General features: G+C 45.1%; 1 protein-coding gene and 1 long non-coding RNA gene across 4 annotated transcripts in view; one reads left to right on the top strand and one right to left on the bottom strand.

The window, feature by feature from the left end:
* CDH11 (cadherin 11) overlaps positions 1-16,211 on the top strand; it is a 149,226-nt gene that overhangs the window by 62,355 nt on the left and 70,660 nt on the right. For all 3 annotated transcript variants that reach the window (XM_070451205.1, XM_070451206.1, XM_020900358.2), the window contains exon 2: positions 423-550. The gene's annotated coding sequence lies outside the window, so the exon portion shown is untranslated. The remainder of the gene's footprint in view (positions 1-422; positions 551-16,211) is intronic.
* On the bottom strand, positions 4,060-5,005 carry LOC139030049 (uncharacterized). The gene is made up of 2 exons (XR_011482364.1): positions 4,366-5,005; positions 4,060-4,188 (listed from the first exon to the last, which is right to left on the bottom strand). It is a non-coding gene; the product is annotated as an uncharacterized lncRNA (long non-coding RNA).

Raw genomic sequence — 16,211 nt, forward strand, 5'->3', positions numbered from 1 at the left:
CTCTCTTTAGAAGGGAGGAAACTGACTTTGGAGGCCAGTAAAATGTGGATTCTATCAGCAACTGACTCTACGATTTCCTATCTCCCCCACAGGTTTGTTGTTAGTGCTAGAGCAAATACGTGTAAAGTAAGTAGCATGGTACAAGACGTTGGATATATGACTGCTTTTATCTTTGTTATCAAAGAACTGAATGCATAGCGTTCACTGAACCATCCTGTAGTACCTCTAAATTCATGACAAGTTTTTCCCTCTTTGCACACCATTGTGATCATTTATTTACATCTCTCACGTTATACATGGGCCCTTATTGTCAAAGAGAAAAGTGTGTCCTATGCAACTGTGTACCCCCAGTGTCTAGGAGTGTATCATTCTATTGATTCATGTCACCTCCAGGTTACTAATAATCCTTTCACTTTTTGCAGAAATTGCTGTATATTCGTCTCAGAGGTCTCCTGAGGATCCTTCTGGTTGCCATTTGTTGAATGACCAATCAGATGGGTGGAGTTTTGTGTTACAGAAACTGGCAGCAAGTATCCAATGGGTGAAGAAGGTAAGATGGACCAGCATTACTGAGTGTATCAAATGTTACTGTATTTGTGGGGATGGAAATGATGGTTTCCAGGCCCATCCCACAAATGTGCCTACCCTCACAGATCCCAAGTAGAATTTGACAGGCCAGTAATCCTGGGCTTTGAGGAATGTGATTATTCCTGTTATTATTGGGTTACCTTTATGGAGCACCTATTATGTGCCTGTACAAAGATAATAGTTTTTTTTTATTTTGGTTTTTTTTTTTTTTTTTTCCATTTTTGGACCATAGAAGGTTCATAGGAGATAGAAGGAACTAAAAGGGTTATATAATTCCATGGCAGAAACTTGGCTGGAGAGACTAACATGACTCCCATGTTGTTCTTTATCCCCTTTTCTTCTTTTGAAAAGAATTCTTTAAATGTGTGCAAGGTGGCTTACATCCCACAAGGTAAAGAGGTTGCTAGGAGGCTGAATCTTTTAGATCTCAAAAGACAGAGCACTGGATCCTAAGCTGGGAGACTGACATCAGCTCCAAACCTGGCTCTATCGTTCACTGTCTGTGTGCCCCTAGGTTAACAAACTCTTCTCTGGGCCACAAAGGTGGTTGGGTCCAGAGTAACCAATGGTCCACAAGTTTTAGGATTCTATGAATACATTTACCTCCTTTATCAGCTCACTAGTAACTGAAGCTATTTTTATAGGATGTTGAAATATTCAGGTAAAACGTTAAGAATTAATTCTAGCAGCATGACTTCCCACACGGTACCGTCTTAGACTCACCCTTGCATGTGTCCGTGGCTCATCTCACCGTTGAGTGTCCACAAAGTGACTTAGATTCAGAGGTCAAATGCAAGTCATGATCTTTCCCCAAACCTTTACCTTGTGCTGTGTGCCACATCTCAGTGTCAGCATCAAAATTCACTGCATCTGAAACGTGAGTGCACCCTGTATGCCTCGTAGCCTCTTATCTCCAAGAGTGATTGATTCCAGTTGGTTTGCTCTCTGATTATCTCTGAAACACTTTGTTCTCTCTGCCCACACTGCCGCTGTCAAATGCAAGCCAGAATCCCTTTCTCCAAGATTCTGCTGCGGCTGCCACCCAACAGATCTTTATGCCTCCAGGGTTACTTTTCCCTCTGTCAACTCCAGCATGATCCACCTTTCATACATATCCTGAACAGTGTCCCTAAATCCAGATATGTTACTTGGCTACTAATCCTTTCACTTTGAGGCATCTGAATTCCTTCTCAAGCTTTCAGGACCCTCTAGTAATGGGCCCACTGTTCTGCTGTTTAGACCCCCACTCAGCTGTTGTCTCTGCACGCCCAGCCTTCACTGTACTCATCCACTCTAGATCTACTACAAGGCACAACCTTTATTTCACAGAGCCCAGTGATCTCTCTTTCCTCACAAGCTACCTTTTACTCAGTTTATACCTGTGCTTGCACCTCACTACCTCTAAGGATTTCTTTCTGATTGCTGAAGACTGAGCTATGGATGTCCCCTGGGCTTTAGTCATTAAGATTATACCATTTATTGTGATTCCCACATGGGTTGTAATTGTCTGTTTAGGTGTCTGTCTTGCTAACTAGACCTGGAGGTTCTTGAGGATTGGCTTTATCTTGGGACCACCGGGTTCCTGGTTGTAAGCACTATTCTGGCCCCAAGTAGGTTCTCAGTAAATATTTACTAAACATATGAATAGAGACTTTAAGATAAGAAAGGGGGCCTGATATTACCACAGAGAGAAAAGTCACAGCACTGGCAGCTAACAGGTATTGAGTGCTTATTGCTATGTCAGGAACATATGGTCTTGAAAGGTATCACTTCCCTTAATCTTTGCAAAAACCTACTGTGATAGGCACTATTAATATCTAACATTTTATAAATGAGACAACCGAGTTTTAGAAAAGATAAGTAACTTGCCTATGGCCATATTGCCATACTTTTATCTTTGGAAGTTTGACTTTAGCCAAAGCTTTTATCTTTGAGCACCCCTCTCTTTTGTTTTCTCCATGAGTGAATCTGGTCCATTATGGACAAAAGACACGTCCTCTATGGCAGGCTGAAGACTTTTTCTGCAGCCTACGCAAGCAATTTTTACTTAGATGGTCAGCCCCTGTAACTGGGACATGTATATCTTTGGTGATTTTCCAGATGTTTTTCACTCATGTTTTAATGTTGGTTTGTTTGGGGACAAAATTTCAATTTGGGGAGCCCTCCCCATCTTCTTCTCTCATGTTCTGGTTGACATTTGTCACGGGAACAAACTACTGAATGAAAACACTCTTAGTGGAAGCAGGGCCATACTTCCGTGCAAATGTACCAATATGATTTGGAAATTATGTGGCTGGCTCCTCTCGCATTAGCATATTCTGAAGCCTGGCTCAGCAGAGGAAACGCATCCCTCCTGTGGAAATGCCTGTGAATGACGATCATCTCATTTCTGCCAAACCAAATAGGTCTCTTCATTTCAGCGGTCCTTCGAATTTTTCAATAGGCCATGCAGCTGACATTTCCTATCTTTCTCAATAATACTGACAACTAGAATGAGGTTATCAGTGAAACAGAGTCAGAAGTTAAATAGAAAGTACTTCAATTTAATTTCTCTTCTAGGAAATTGTTTAGTTTTTTTTTTTTTTTTCTTCCACTTTGAAATTAAGAACAGCCTGTTTTGAAGAGTTCTGCATCACTTTTATTCCAAGGAGAGGAAGGTAAACTATTCTGATGTTTGCAGCCCCCTTAAAAAAACACAGCATGGTACAGATGGAACAGTCCTTAACAGTCGTTTGATCTTTCAGAATAATCTTCTTGTTTTAGACAGAGGATTTTTTTTTTTCTTTTTTTGCCTAGAGAGAGGAAAGGATTTATTCATGATCATAGTACAAGGTTTTGGAAGAACAAAATGAAGCTAACATACAACTTTGGCTCAAGACTCAGATTCTTGATCCTCAATCCGTTCATGATGCCAGCATTTCTTAAACAGGTGCCTATGATATGCTGGGATGCAGGCAGGGATAAAGTAGCTTTCACTTTCTTCAAGGTGCTTACAGTAAAGGCGCTCTATATAAAGTACCAGAATCCTGATAGGAAGGGAAAAGAGGGATATGGGGGTTGTGTAGAGAGAGAGAAACACGTTTTACAAATGGTGGTGAAGTGGTTTGGACTTACAGGATCAGCTCTCCAGCTGACATCTAGGGAAATCCACTTGAACTTCTGTTCTTGGTACCTCTGACTGACTTAGGCATCTTCCCAGAGCAGGGGAGGGGTGACCTAAGAAGCTACAGGACAGACCTTCCCGGCTGTGCTACCTCACTGAGCTTTTAGTAGGGCAGTGGGGCACAGAGCGAATGTCTTAAAGTGAAAAATATTTCCTCTTAGACTCTTGAAAAGTGTACACACATTGAGACCCTCCTGACTGATTACTCAGCAGGGGCTGCTTCTCACAGGTCACTGATTACCTTTCATTTGCATAAAAATCAATCCTAAAAAGCTGCTTGCGGGGGTGGGGTGGGGGCGGGCAACTCACCTGTGCTGGAACATCCTCCAGGCTCTGCACTGTCCCTGACAGTTTGAAATGTTGGCAGCCTGCCTCCTAACCCCCTCTGCCTGCTGGGTCTGTCTGTGAAGGCATTTCCTATTTTGGGATGTAGGCCACTGTGGAGAAAGAGGCCAAGTTTCTGTCTGTAGCTGGTGCCATGAGAATCATAAACAGACAGTCGGTTCACTTGCTGACTCCTTTGCAGATCTTCATTGTGTACCGCGTGACTGTCACTAACGTGATCAACCAAGAGTTAGGAAGCTCCCGTGTGCCAGGCAGTGGAAATGTCCTACCTTTGCCAGAATCAGCACTGAAGGGACAAACTTCAACTGAAGTTGTGGTTCTCTGATCTTGCTTTATTTGAGGACTGGTGAACACAATGCAGAGACCCTCCTGATCAGAACAGTGAGAGCTGATTTAATGAGATGCCCGTGTGCAGACACTGGGCTACCTGATTTACCTTCATTGTCTTGTGTGACATCACCAATGCTTTGGTATGTGCCGTCATCCTGCTTCGTTTATGATGAGGATGCTGAGGTTCGGAGAGGTTAATGAACTTGTCGAGGGCCATACAGTGAACTCTGTGTAGAGTCGGGGCCTCCACGCCCCAGTGCAGTACCATGGTGCCCCCAGCGTGTCTTCTGATTCTCTGGTATCGTGCTTTCCCATCTTAACCAAGTTGGAGGGTGGGGTTATATTACAGTTCTTTTGGTGGTCATGTCCTAAATCTCCATGTGGGCCAAGTGCTTCCGGCTAATGCAGCAGTGTGCTGAGCGAGAGATAACCCGTGGGGAGAGGAAAAAAGAATCCCGAATGTGTTCATTCATAAATCATCTCTTAGAAAGCATTCCCGTTTTAGGCCGTGGACCAGGTGCAGCTACAACCAGTGAACCTGATGCATATGTATCTACACAACAGTTGTCTCAAAATCATGTCTTTAAAGAGCACCCCTCCTTCTGATGGAGCCAGGCCAGCAGACGATAGCCATGGTGTAGAGTTTTTTGGAGGTAGCTCCATGGGTTCGTAGGAGCACAGAGGGACTGACTCTGATAGAGGAAATCAGGAAAGGCTTCAGGGAAGAGGTGACTTGTGGGTTGAGATATGAAGCATAAGTCAGAATTTACCAAGAGACAATCACGAAGGATTTTTTAAACAAAGAGCAGTGCAGAAGTTCTTGAGCCAAAATTTTCATGACTACGTTTATTTGTATATATAGTGAAAGTGGAAGTTGCTCAGTCGTGTCCAATTCTTTGCAACCCCATGAGCTATACAGTCCATGGAATTCTCCAGGCCAAAATACTGGAGTGGGTAGCCTATCCCTTCTCCAGTAGATGTTCCGACCCAGGAATCAAACCCAGGGGTCTCCTGCATTGCAGGAGGATTCTTTACCAGCTGAGCCATCAGGAAAGCCCAATTGTGTGCATACATACATGCCTATATATATATATAAATATATATATATACACACACACATATATACATACACACTCAAAGATACATATATACAAAGATATATATATAATAGACAAGACAGTTACAAGGTCTATAGAAAATTATCATTCAATTCTATCTTCTAGTCCCTTCCTCCTTTTGTGGAGGCAACTACTAGTTTCAGTTTTCTATGTGGCTGTTCAGAGAGTTTCCAAGTACTCATGAAGCTACCACCACACACACCCATGTACTTGTTTCCTGCGCATTTGTATACACTGGCAGCACCCAGTAAGTAAGTGCTTGCCCAGCTGTAAGCACCAGTATGTTCACTGTTCTGCACTTTATATTTTAATTAAAAAAAAGAGAACTTTAAATATCCCCCCTTGTTTTTGTTGCTTGTTCTCTGATTTTAAACTTTCTTTAAGTTTTAAAACATTTCAAACCTACAGAAAAGCTGTGAAAATATTAATAGTACAATTAATTCCTATAAACCTTTCATATAGAGTCATTGATTTTTTAAAATATCACATTACTCACGTTCCATGCAACAGCTGTATGAATTTAATGCCTGACCGAGATACAGCTTGGGCATCAGTTACCCAGACACCTAGGTGAGCTTCCATCCTCCCCCAGCACTTATTTAGTAAGATGACCAAGATGTACTTGAAACCAAGAACATGTTTCTGTCTGTGTCATTTTCCTTGAGATTCCAGAAACAGCAAATGCACCCTCAGGATGGAGACAGCAGGAAAGGCCCTTCTTTTGGCCATGGACTGTCCATCTGATGCTCATCTTTGGGAAAGGATCCGTTCCCATCTCACTGAGCACTGGAGTCCCAGCCAGGTGATCGCACTCTTTACACACTTGCCTTCTGGACCCAGGGGTCCAGGGTGGGAGCAGACAGTCCTGTTGAAATCTAATCACTTCATTTCCGACAACCAGTCATTTAGATGGTGTGACTTTTCTTTTTTGCTTGTTGGAGTCAACACGGCATCTCAAAGGCTGGTGTAGGATTCCCTCCTTTCAAAGATCAAAGCGCTTGAGCTGCCCAGGTTTCTCTGCGAATTTCCTCTGTGCATTTCATGGCAAGAGACAGTTTGTACTCCATGTGAGAGGGACTTTGAATACTGTGACAGACGGTAAGCAATCCAAGAAGACAGAGTGATATATGGTTTTGCAGTCAAGTGCTCTGGGCCCAGGGGGATTGTTTTCAGGTATTCATTCATTCACTCATCAAATAATTCTTGAAAGACACCGTGACATTCTTTCATGCTTTGTGCCAAGACCTAGGCATGCTCTGTGCAGGCTGGGCACTCAGTGTCTATGGGGTGATAGATGAATCTGGCCTGAAGAAAACAGGTGAACCTGAGAGGGGTGGGGTGAAACCTCCAGGGAATAACTTCCTGGCCATTCGGTAACTGATCCATTCATACATGAGGCAGATTTACTGGCTGCTTCTTGTTGCTCAGTCACTCAGCCATGTCCGACTCTTTTGTGACCCCATGGACTATAGCCCGCCAGGCTCCTCTGTCCATGGGATTCTCCAGGCAAGAATACTGCAGTGGGTAGCCATTTCCTCCTCCAGGAGATCTTCCTGACCCAGGGATTGAACCTGCGTCTCCTGCATTGGCAGGTGGATTCTTTACCACTTAGCCATCTGGGAAGCCCTGTGCTAAATCCATATGTGCATCTGTGACTCATTGCACTTCCTGTTCTCATGGAATCGTGTGCCAGTGATGGGGCTCCCCTGACCCCCTTCGAAGTCTACCTGTTTCCTCCAGTTGGGTCCATTAGGAAGGTTCAGCTGCTCCCAGAATGTTTCAGGACAAAAATCAGGACACTGCCCGACAGCCCTCCCAGCTCCACGTGCTTTCTAAGCCGGAGACTCATCGCTTCCTCTGGAGGCTACTAACCCAAATTACCCTGTGCCCTGTGGGGGACTCAGAGCTCAAGGCAGTTTGAGAGAGCAGAGAAGGAAAGGTAACAGGACAAAATCTGCCACCAGCTAATTGTGTCTGCTGAGGATCTAGAAGGCTGCAACCGGACAGCCGGCAGACACCTCCATGTGGGAGCTTCAGAAAAACCGTGGAGGGGCCAGTGAGCTCACCTCAGGAGGCTCTGAATTTTAGACTCTAAGCACCATTGGGAATGATGTTGGGTTGCCATAGCAACCATTTGTGTTGAGAGAAAAACGGATGCTTAAAAGTTTGGCCACACACTTGCAAGGACTCGTGAGAAGGAACCTCTCTAAAGGAATGTCTAGCAAGTTTCCTTAAGGGTCGCATTTCTGTCCGTGACAGATGCTGTTTTGGACCTCTCGACACTCCCGGTCTCTCTTCAGAATTTCCACTTGAGAAATGGATTCAGGAGAATTGTTATTCATTGCCCCTCAGCCATTTACATCATGCTCTGGGCAAAGAAAAGGCCTTGGATGCCTGCATGGCCGCACTCCTGTCCAGGGCTTGTGCTGGACCCCACAGTGGCAGGGAGCAGCCTGTGCTCACACAAGAAGGGCCAGGGTACCTGTGACTGGGTTCATGGGAGCACACCCGGCTCCCTGATCTCGTCCCCAGTCCTTTTCTGCCGAGCTTCAGTCTAAATTGTATTGAGTTCCTTTCAGTGAAAAGCCCCAAGCTTCAGAAGTTTGTGACCCTTAGCAGGATAAATCACAGGGTCCTCTGCCTGGCTCCTAAGACTGACTTGATCCAGCCCCCACCCCCTCCCAGTTAACTCTCCATCCATACTGTCTTACTGGGAGTCCCGCATACCGTGATGCTTAACCCTCCATGCTCTTGGGCTGGTTCTCCTTCTCAGGCTCCATTTGTCTGAAGAGGTTGAGAAGGCCCCTATCTTCCAGGTGGGGTTCTGGACCGGAGTCCTTGGTTCCTTAGGAGTCTCCATGGGCCCGGGGCATCTTTGCCTTTATGAGCTCTTTTTTTTTCTGTATATATATATATATATATATATATATATATATATATATAAAGAAACTTAAATACTGTATTTATGACTGCTTCAGCATGAAGATGAATATAATCTTTACCCTCAAAGATCAAATTTTCTTCTGACTTGAAAAGAAACTGAAACATTCCTGTGAGCCCCTAGAAATACTGTGGACTCCGGGCACTCTGTCTAATGGAGGAGCCTTGGGGGCTTGGCCCTTTCTCTTCCCTTAGTCTCAGTTCCTTCACATGCCTGATTCTTCATTATTTAGGGCCTTTCCTGACATCACCACTTGTAAAGCCACACCCACTGCTTTGTTATTCATTATTTCATCGTGTTGTCTTATCCCTCACAGGAGTCATCATAATGTGTGAATATCATGTCTATTTCCCTTCATGGTTTACTTGTTTATTGTCTGTTCCCCCCGTGAGAGTCTAAGCCCCCTGAGGTTCAGAGATATGGTCTGCCTTGCCCACCCCTATATGTTCAACATCAAGAGCAATGAGGTCCAGGCTAGTTGTAGCTCAGTAAGTAGTTCCTGACGAAATGACTTCAGCCAATACCTAATTCTTGAACATTTCTCTTATGGGTCGGCAGGAATATGATGGTTGGTTGCCGGCCTTAGAAAAGCATGTGGGGCCAAGGGCTGGAGTGTGGGCCTCTCCATATCGCTGGCTTGTTCAGAATCTTCAAGCCTCTCTCCTCTATTCCTCATATCCTCTCTCTCCCGCTCTGGGCTCCTCCTGGGCCATCATTCGGATTTGAGTGACACTGGTTCCCAGAGCACTCGACTCTGAGGATGCCAACAGCTGCATAATGGCTTTCCCGCATGTGCATCTGTGCATTAACACAGGCCTTTCGGGCCTGCGCTGGCTTGCCTGACCCTTCTCCCGCCAGGAAAGAATGTGCATCTGTAATACTCTGGAAAATTGGGGCTGACATGTAGCTTGGTACCCAAAGTGGTTTCACTCAAGCAAACATAGAATAATAGCCATGCACTTAAATGCTTGAGCGGATATCAATTGAAGGAACGTTCCAATAATCCGTGTTTATGAAGCCCGTAGTATGAATTTTTGAAATAGCACTTAAACCCCACTTTATTCTTGACAAATGATGTTTGTAGCTGTTGAGATATTTTTATTTCAATTATGTGCCGGTGTTGTGGGGAGAAGGTTTCTGACAATAGCAAAGACATAAGCCATTTTTATGGTGCTTCTATCACTATTCCCATTGCTAAACTCGACTGGACAGTTCATTAAGATGAAAAATTAACAGCACATGCTTCGGGGAGAATAATCATGGAACATGACAGCTTGTGGAGGCACTGGCATTCAGAGGAGCAGACAGATGACAAACGTGCTGGTCTTCTGAAGAAGCAGCAATTGGTCAGTCGGTCGGGAGCCAGGCATTTACCGAGCACCTACGTGTGTGTTCATCCATGAGCTGAGGTGCTGGGGGAAAGAGAATGCCGGCAACACGGCCTTTGCACTCCAAGAACATACCATCAATTTGGGTAGGCTGGGCAGATTTCAGCTGTCAACCTGCAAGTGCCAGAGGGGTGTACATCAAATGCCTAACACTTTGGTGCTGACTGTAAGTTGAGGAGTAGTAATTCATTGTGGACTTTGGTGAAGATTTTTTTACACCTTGAGGAAGAACAGGATGTTAAATAGGAAACTTTATTCTAAATATAATAGCTCCTAATGGCTATAATTTTGTTTTGGGGAATTGATGAAATGTTCTAGAAATAGATATGTGTGGATTGATGTACAACTTGGAAGATTTATTAAAAACACTGAACTATGTATTCTTTAAAAGGGTAGACTTTATGTGAATTATATCTCGGGAAATCTATAATTTTTTAAGTGTTAAATTTCAGTAAATCTTGTATATGTTCAAAGAGAGTTGGGCATAGTTCCGAGAGAAAGAAGGGATGAGACAGACTAGCATGGATAGGAAGGCAGCACATACCCATTTTTCAGATGAGCAAATGAAGAGTCAGATCCGTTCGTCCCTTGCCCATGAAGCCACAGTGAATAGTCAGGCCACGACTTCACTTCTAGCCCTTCTTGGCTCCAGTGTTTAGATGCTTCCCCCACCACACTGCTGGTGCCCAGAAAAAAACAGCTCCTGGAATGCAACAATAACACAAATGACAACAGTAACAGCGACTTCCCTCTGCAAAGCGCCCTCACCTCTCTTGTCTCTCGTCTGTTCTTACTGCGTCCCTCTGAGAGTGATTGGAACAGTGTGCCTGCATCTGTGGAGGTGGGCTGTGTCTAAGGAGAAGGAGATCACATCCGCATTCCAGTCTGCATAAAGAACACTGGATTCTGTTCTCTAGGCATTCAGGGTGCTTCCACCTCCACTTAGGTAGGGCTCTGTCTCTCCCTGGAACTGTATATGCAGCCGGTTTCTCCAGTGCAAGCAGAATTTCTAAGTGAAACCACAGAGATGTGGGAATCCACGGATATTTAGAAACAAGGCCTGGAATTGGGTGTCCTGTGAGTGTAACATAGAAGTCAGTGCTGTTCTATGGAAAGAGCGGATACACGTTTGTATTGTAAAGCACATGTCTAGATTAAAGTCACTTACATCATTATCTCCCCCGCAGTTCATAAGAGAGCTTTTGATGTCATTCTCAGCTTACTAGTGTAAATAATGGCTCGAATTCTCATCCTGTTGGACAGGATGGAAACCTGACTCGGGATTTGTAAATACTGCTGCACTGCATTTACTTTCACGGGGACATTTTCTCCCCCAGCAGACACTGGAATAAACAGCATCCTGGGAAACAGCCGGTGGGGGAATCACGATGCATTAACCTAAGCAGTGAGATCAAAACAAAAGCTCTGTTTGCGATCTCCCGCCAGAGCCCACATCCTGGCAGTCCCCACTGTTCGGCCTCATTCAGGATGCGTTAATAAAATAAGATCTTTGCAGAGTGAAAAGGAGCTGAGCTTTAGGAAACGGGCGTCTTTGTCAAGCAGCAGAATCCTCTTTCCCAATTTCATTACAGTTTTCTTAGCTTTTAAAGGAGTTAAAAGAATTTTTTTTTTAAATAAAAAGATTAATACTTCCTGAAATATACACCTGTCTGTTTCAGAGGGTTTGCCTTTTTCCCCTCATCGTAGGGTCTGGATGGGTGGCCTGACTCAGGGCTGGGAAAGCCCAGGTTCTAATCTTGTTTCATGCTGGAAAGTAACTGCTCTGGGCACCTCTTTACTAATTTGTCAAATGTGGTCAACAGTGGGATGATTATTGTAATCACCCGATGATCAGCATCTACTCTGTAGGGATTTTGTGACAGTGGATGGAGGTATTACCTCTAAAGCCTGTCACATGAAGAGAGCTTCTTCAACAGGACTCAGGGTGGAGGTGATGGTAGTGTCTGAGTCTATACAGTTCCAAATATCCAGGTATTTCCAGATTCAGGTCCATGTAGACAGAAATCTGCAGTAGTTGATGGAATCCAGATCATAGCCAGGTTTGTATAACACGTGCATGCAGGCTCACCCTGGAAGGCTGGCGCACTCTCGAACTGGCCTGAGTGTTAGCATGTGAAGGTGGCAATATTAGTTCCCATGGATGGGGTGCTCCTCTTTACAGAAGGGTAGTGCCAATTAAAGTGTCCCAGAAAATACAGGATAGCAGTGCATGGGTCAAGGGCCGGAGCGGGGATGGGGATGGCGGTGGTTTCACTGAAGTGACCTGGGTTGGAATTTCGGGTATTCCTCTAACTGACTTTGAGCAGAACAGTGACTCTCTCCTGTGGTCATGATTCTTTGTTTCTGTTTTTAATGGAAACAGACTGTCTTCCAGGGTGAAGAAGGACTTGCATGATTAAATTGTGAGACTGTACATTCCTCCTCCTTCCCCAGTATGATGCAGCTCAGTAAGAGGAGCAGGAGTGATGGCCTCCCCTTTCCCCCCACCCATGCATCATCTCAGCTCCCTTGTGAACTGACTACTGTGACTTCTGCCAAGAATTTTAACCCTACAAAGCATCCACTTTCTCATCTGTTAAAAGGGTGTATAGATTCCTGTTGCTGCTGTAACGAACTGACACAAACCTAGTGGCTTAAAACAACCCAACTTTATTATCTTCCAGTTTTGGAGACCAGCAGCCCAGCATGGGTCCTGCAGGCTAGAATCGAATTGTTGATATGAATGTGTTCCTTCTGGAGATCCGAGGGGAGAATCTCATTTCTTGTCCTTATCAGATTTGGGGAGGCCTCTTGCATGCCTCAGCTCATGGCCTATTCTTATGTCTTCAGAGTTTATCATCTCGTCCTCTGCTCCTCCAACCCATTCTTGCTCTATCCTTCCTGCGTCTCTTTTAAAAAGACTCTTTTGATTACATCGAGTCCACATGAATAATCCAGGATGCTATGCACATCTCAAGACCTTTACTTTAACCACTTCTGCAGAGTCCTCTTTTCTATACAACTCAATGAATTCATAGGTTCCGAGAATTAGCACGTGGACATTTTTGTGAAACCAGAGCATTGTTTGCACTCAGAAGGCTACTGCAAGGATTGAATGAGATAATGCGTGTAAAACACTGAGCACCATTCCCAGCTCATAGTGATAACTCACTAAGTGCGTCTTCTCCTGCTCAAAATCACTGATAATGACGTTTGCTTGCATACCTCCCAGAGACAGCTAGGGACTGCCACCATTGTAACTGCCCTGCTCTGCCTGCTGGCAGGGACAGTGGCCTTGTTTGGCAGTGACTGGAGGCTTCCACTCCTCTCAGCCCTGGAAGGAAGCCAGTCTACAGAGACAGTTCTATCTGAACAATGCTCCCTCCAACAGTGTTAGCCTGGGCAAGTTTCACCTCTTCTAAGTGTCCTCTTTCTTATCTGCAAACTGGGGTTAGGAGGAGGGGCTTGGCTCAGGAACTCTGGTGTTCAGCGGTTCTTCTGCTGAAAATCTATAGACTCTAAGAAATGGTCACACGTGAACCCCCAAAAGAGCAGGTTGATGTTAAAGGATTTTTGCTGGCTTTTCAGGGAAAATGGTGCATTGCAAAACAACAGCAGTAAAAACAGCTCTCATCTTCTCCTGCCTTTCATGAACCTTCAGGAGAGTTTCTAACTGTGGGTGCTCCTGGCTCAGGTTGGGCCACGTGATGGGGTAGACAGGAGGCTGGCACTGGGCGCTTTCTGTAATGAGTGGATCCCAGACAAGTGAGGATCTGAGCTCAGGCTTCCACGCTTAAGGTGGGGGTGGTGGTGGTGAATTCTTCTATTTGGAAGATACATCGGTCATGGATACAGTGTTGAGGAAGAAAAAAGCAGAAAGAGGAAGATGCCTACTAGGTGTCAGACACGTAAGGGTGCTCTCTTTGTGTCACTGAATTCCCATCCCTTGGTCCTGGGTAGGGGGAGCATTTTATCTTCATTTTTCAAATGAGAAAACAGCCTGAGAAAGGGTGACTAATTTGCCTGAGGCCTCACAGCTGGCAAGTGACTCAAGAAGAAGGAAACTGAATTAATACTTCAAATTCCAAAAGCGGGGCTTCTCCGCTGCTGCAGGGAGCCTGCCTCAGTCCGGGTGGTCCACTTCCCGGATGCACATTGCACTCTCTGAGGTGACCCGGTCACCCCCGCTGGTCTCCACTCTCCCTCCCGAGTGGTGAGAAAGCCAAGGCCGTGTATATTTCACTTCATCATTTCCTTTTACCCACCCTCCTTGAGAAAAACCTCTCCATCTGCCCTGCTGTCTCCTTTTCAGCCTCTGCCTTCCCACCTCAGATCCCCTTTTTTTTCTGAGTTATTTTAGGCGAAGTTGAGCGATGGGAGTTTGCAGACAAGTTGAGACTCCACATCCGAGTGATCTGTGTAGCCTTCGGAGCTCATTTCCCCACACACATTGGAAGTTGTCTTGGGAGGATACTGGAAGTTTGTCAGAGTCATCCAGAGATAAGAGGGGTGCAGGCAGTGAGGAGGTCCTGCCACTTAATGGGGGTTGTGGTGAGCTGTGACTTGTGACTTTGATGTGGTGGGTCTGCGTGCCTTCTGTGACTCAGAAACCATCTCCATAAGGACATTTGGATGTGCATGCATTCAGGTGTTTGGGTTTCCCTGATGGCACAGTTGGTAAAGAATCTGCCAGCAATGCAGGAGACCCCAGTCTGATTCCTGGCTCAGGAAGATCCCCTGGAGAAAGAAAAGGCTACCCACTCCAGTATTCTTGGGCTTCCCTTGTGACTCAGCTGGTAAAGAATCCACCGGCAATGTGGAAGACCTGGGTTTGATCCCTGGGTTGGGAAGATCCCCTGAAGACAGGAAAGGCTACCCACTCCAGTATTCTGGGCTGGAAAATGCCATGGACTGTATAGTCCATGGGGTCACACAGAGTTGGGCACGACTGAGCGACTTCACTTTCATTCCGGTGTTTACACAAAATTAAACTCTTTAATTGAAAACCACAGTCCATACAGAGGAGGAACACAGCAGGCACCTTCCAAGTGGGTGCAGTATCGGATCCAGCGCCTCTAAGAGTCCTGAGCGGAATGAAGCCAACACTTGAATCAAACACAGATCTAGCCTTGAATCTGACCTGGTGCAAAGTGCAGTGAAAGTCAGAAGGCTCTGGGGGTGGGAAAAAAAAACAAACAAATCTTATTTATTTATTTTTTTTCTCTCTACAAGAAAGGCTATACTAATTGAGCAATCCTTAAAGTTGAATTGTTAAAAGCAAGGCCTCTAAGATCAGGTGGTCAGGGTGGTATTAGTTATGTGACCTTCAGTGAGTCATTTTACCTCTCAGACTTTCCATGTTTTCACCAAAAAAATGGGGTTGTTTCACTAACTTGTGTCTGACTCTGTGTGACCCTATGGACTGCAGCATGCCAGGCTTCCCTGTCCTTCAGTATCTCTCAAAGTTTGCTCAAACTCATGTCCGTTGAGTTGGTGATGCCATCCAACAATCTCATCCTCTGCCACCCCCTTCTTCTGTCCTCAATCTTTCCCAGCATCAGAGTCTTTTCCAATGAGTTGGCTCTTCACATCAGGTAGGCAAAGTATTGGAGCTTCAGCTTCAGCATCAGTCTTTCCAATGAATATTCAGGGTTGATTTCCTTTAGGATTGACTGATTTGATCTTCTCGAGTCCAAGGACTCTCAAGGGTCTTCTCCAGGTTCCTCTGTCCATGGAATATTCCAGGCAAGAATACTAGAATGGGTAGCCATTCCCTTCTCCAAGGGGTATTCCCAACCCAGGGATCAAACCCAGGTCTACTGCATTGCAGGTGGATTCTTTACCGTCTGAGCCACCAGGGAAGCCCTATAAAATGGGGAGAACAGTAGTATAAACCCACAGGCTTGTGTGCAGATTATCAAAATAAAGCATGTACACAGAGTGCTGGGCTCGATATTCAGCATGGAGTAAGCACCCTGGGATTGTGAGGCCCCTCATCACCGGCTGCTGTTAATCAGCTCTCTCCTGGATGAGAAGAAGGCCAAATGGGAGCTGATTTTGGAAACTCTGTTCACCCTCAGGGAAATTCTTTTGTTTCTTCGAGCAGGACTTTCGGCCTAAGCCCTACTGCAGATAGCAGCCTTCACCTTCGCTGGTATCTCTGCACATTAAAGAGTCTGACTTATCCTTTCACTCTCCATCAATAAAACGAGGATAATAATAACCCTTACTTTTGTTGGATGATGTGTAACACGAGCTAATGTGTGTGAAAGCCCTTTGTAAGTTACAAAGTGCTCTAAAGTATGAATTATTATTGTGATTGCTCTACTCCAGGCATC

This window comes from Odocoileus virginianus, chromosome 20 (genome assembly GCF_023699985.2).
Source record: "Odocoileus virginianus isolate 20LAN1187 ecotype Illinois chromosome 20, Ovbor_1.2, whole genome shotgun sequence".
Classification (NCBI taxonomy): Eukaryota; Metazoa; Chordata; class Mammalia; order Artiodactyla; family Cervidae; genus Odocoileus; species Odocoileus virginianus.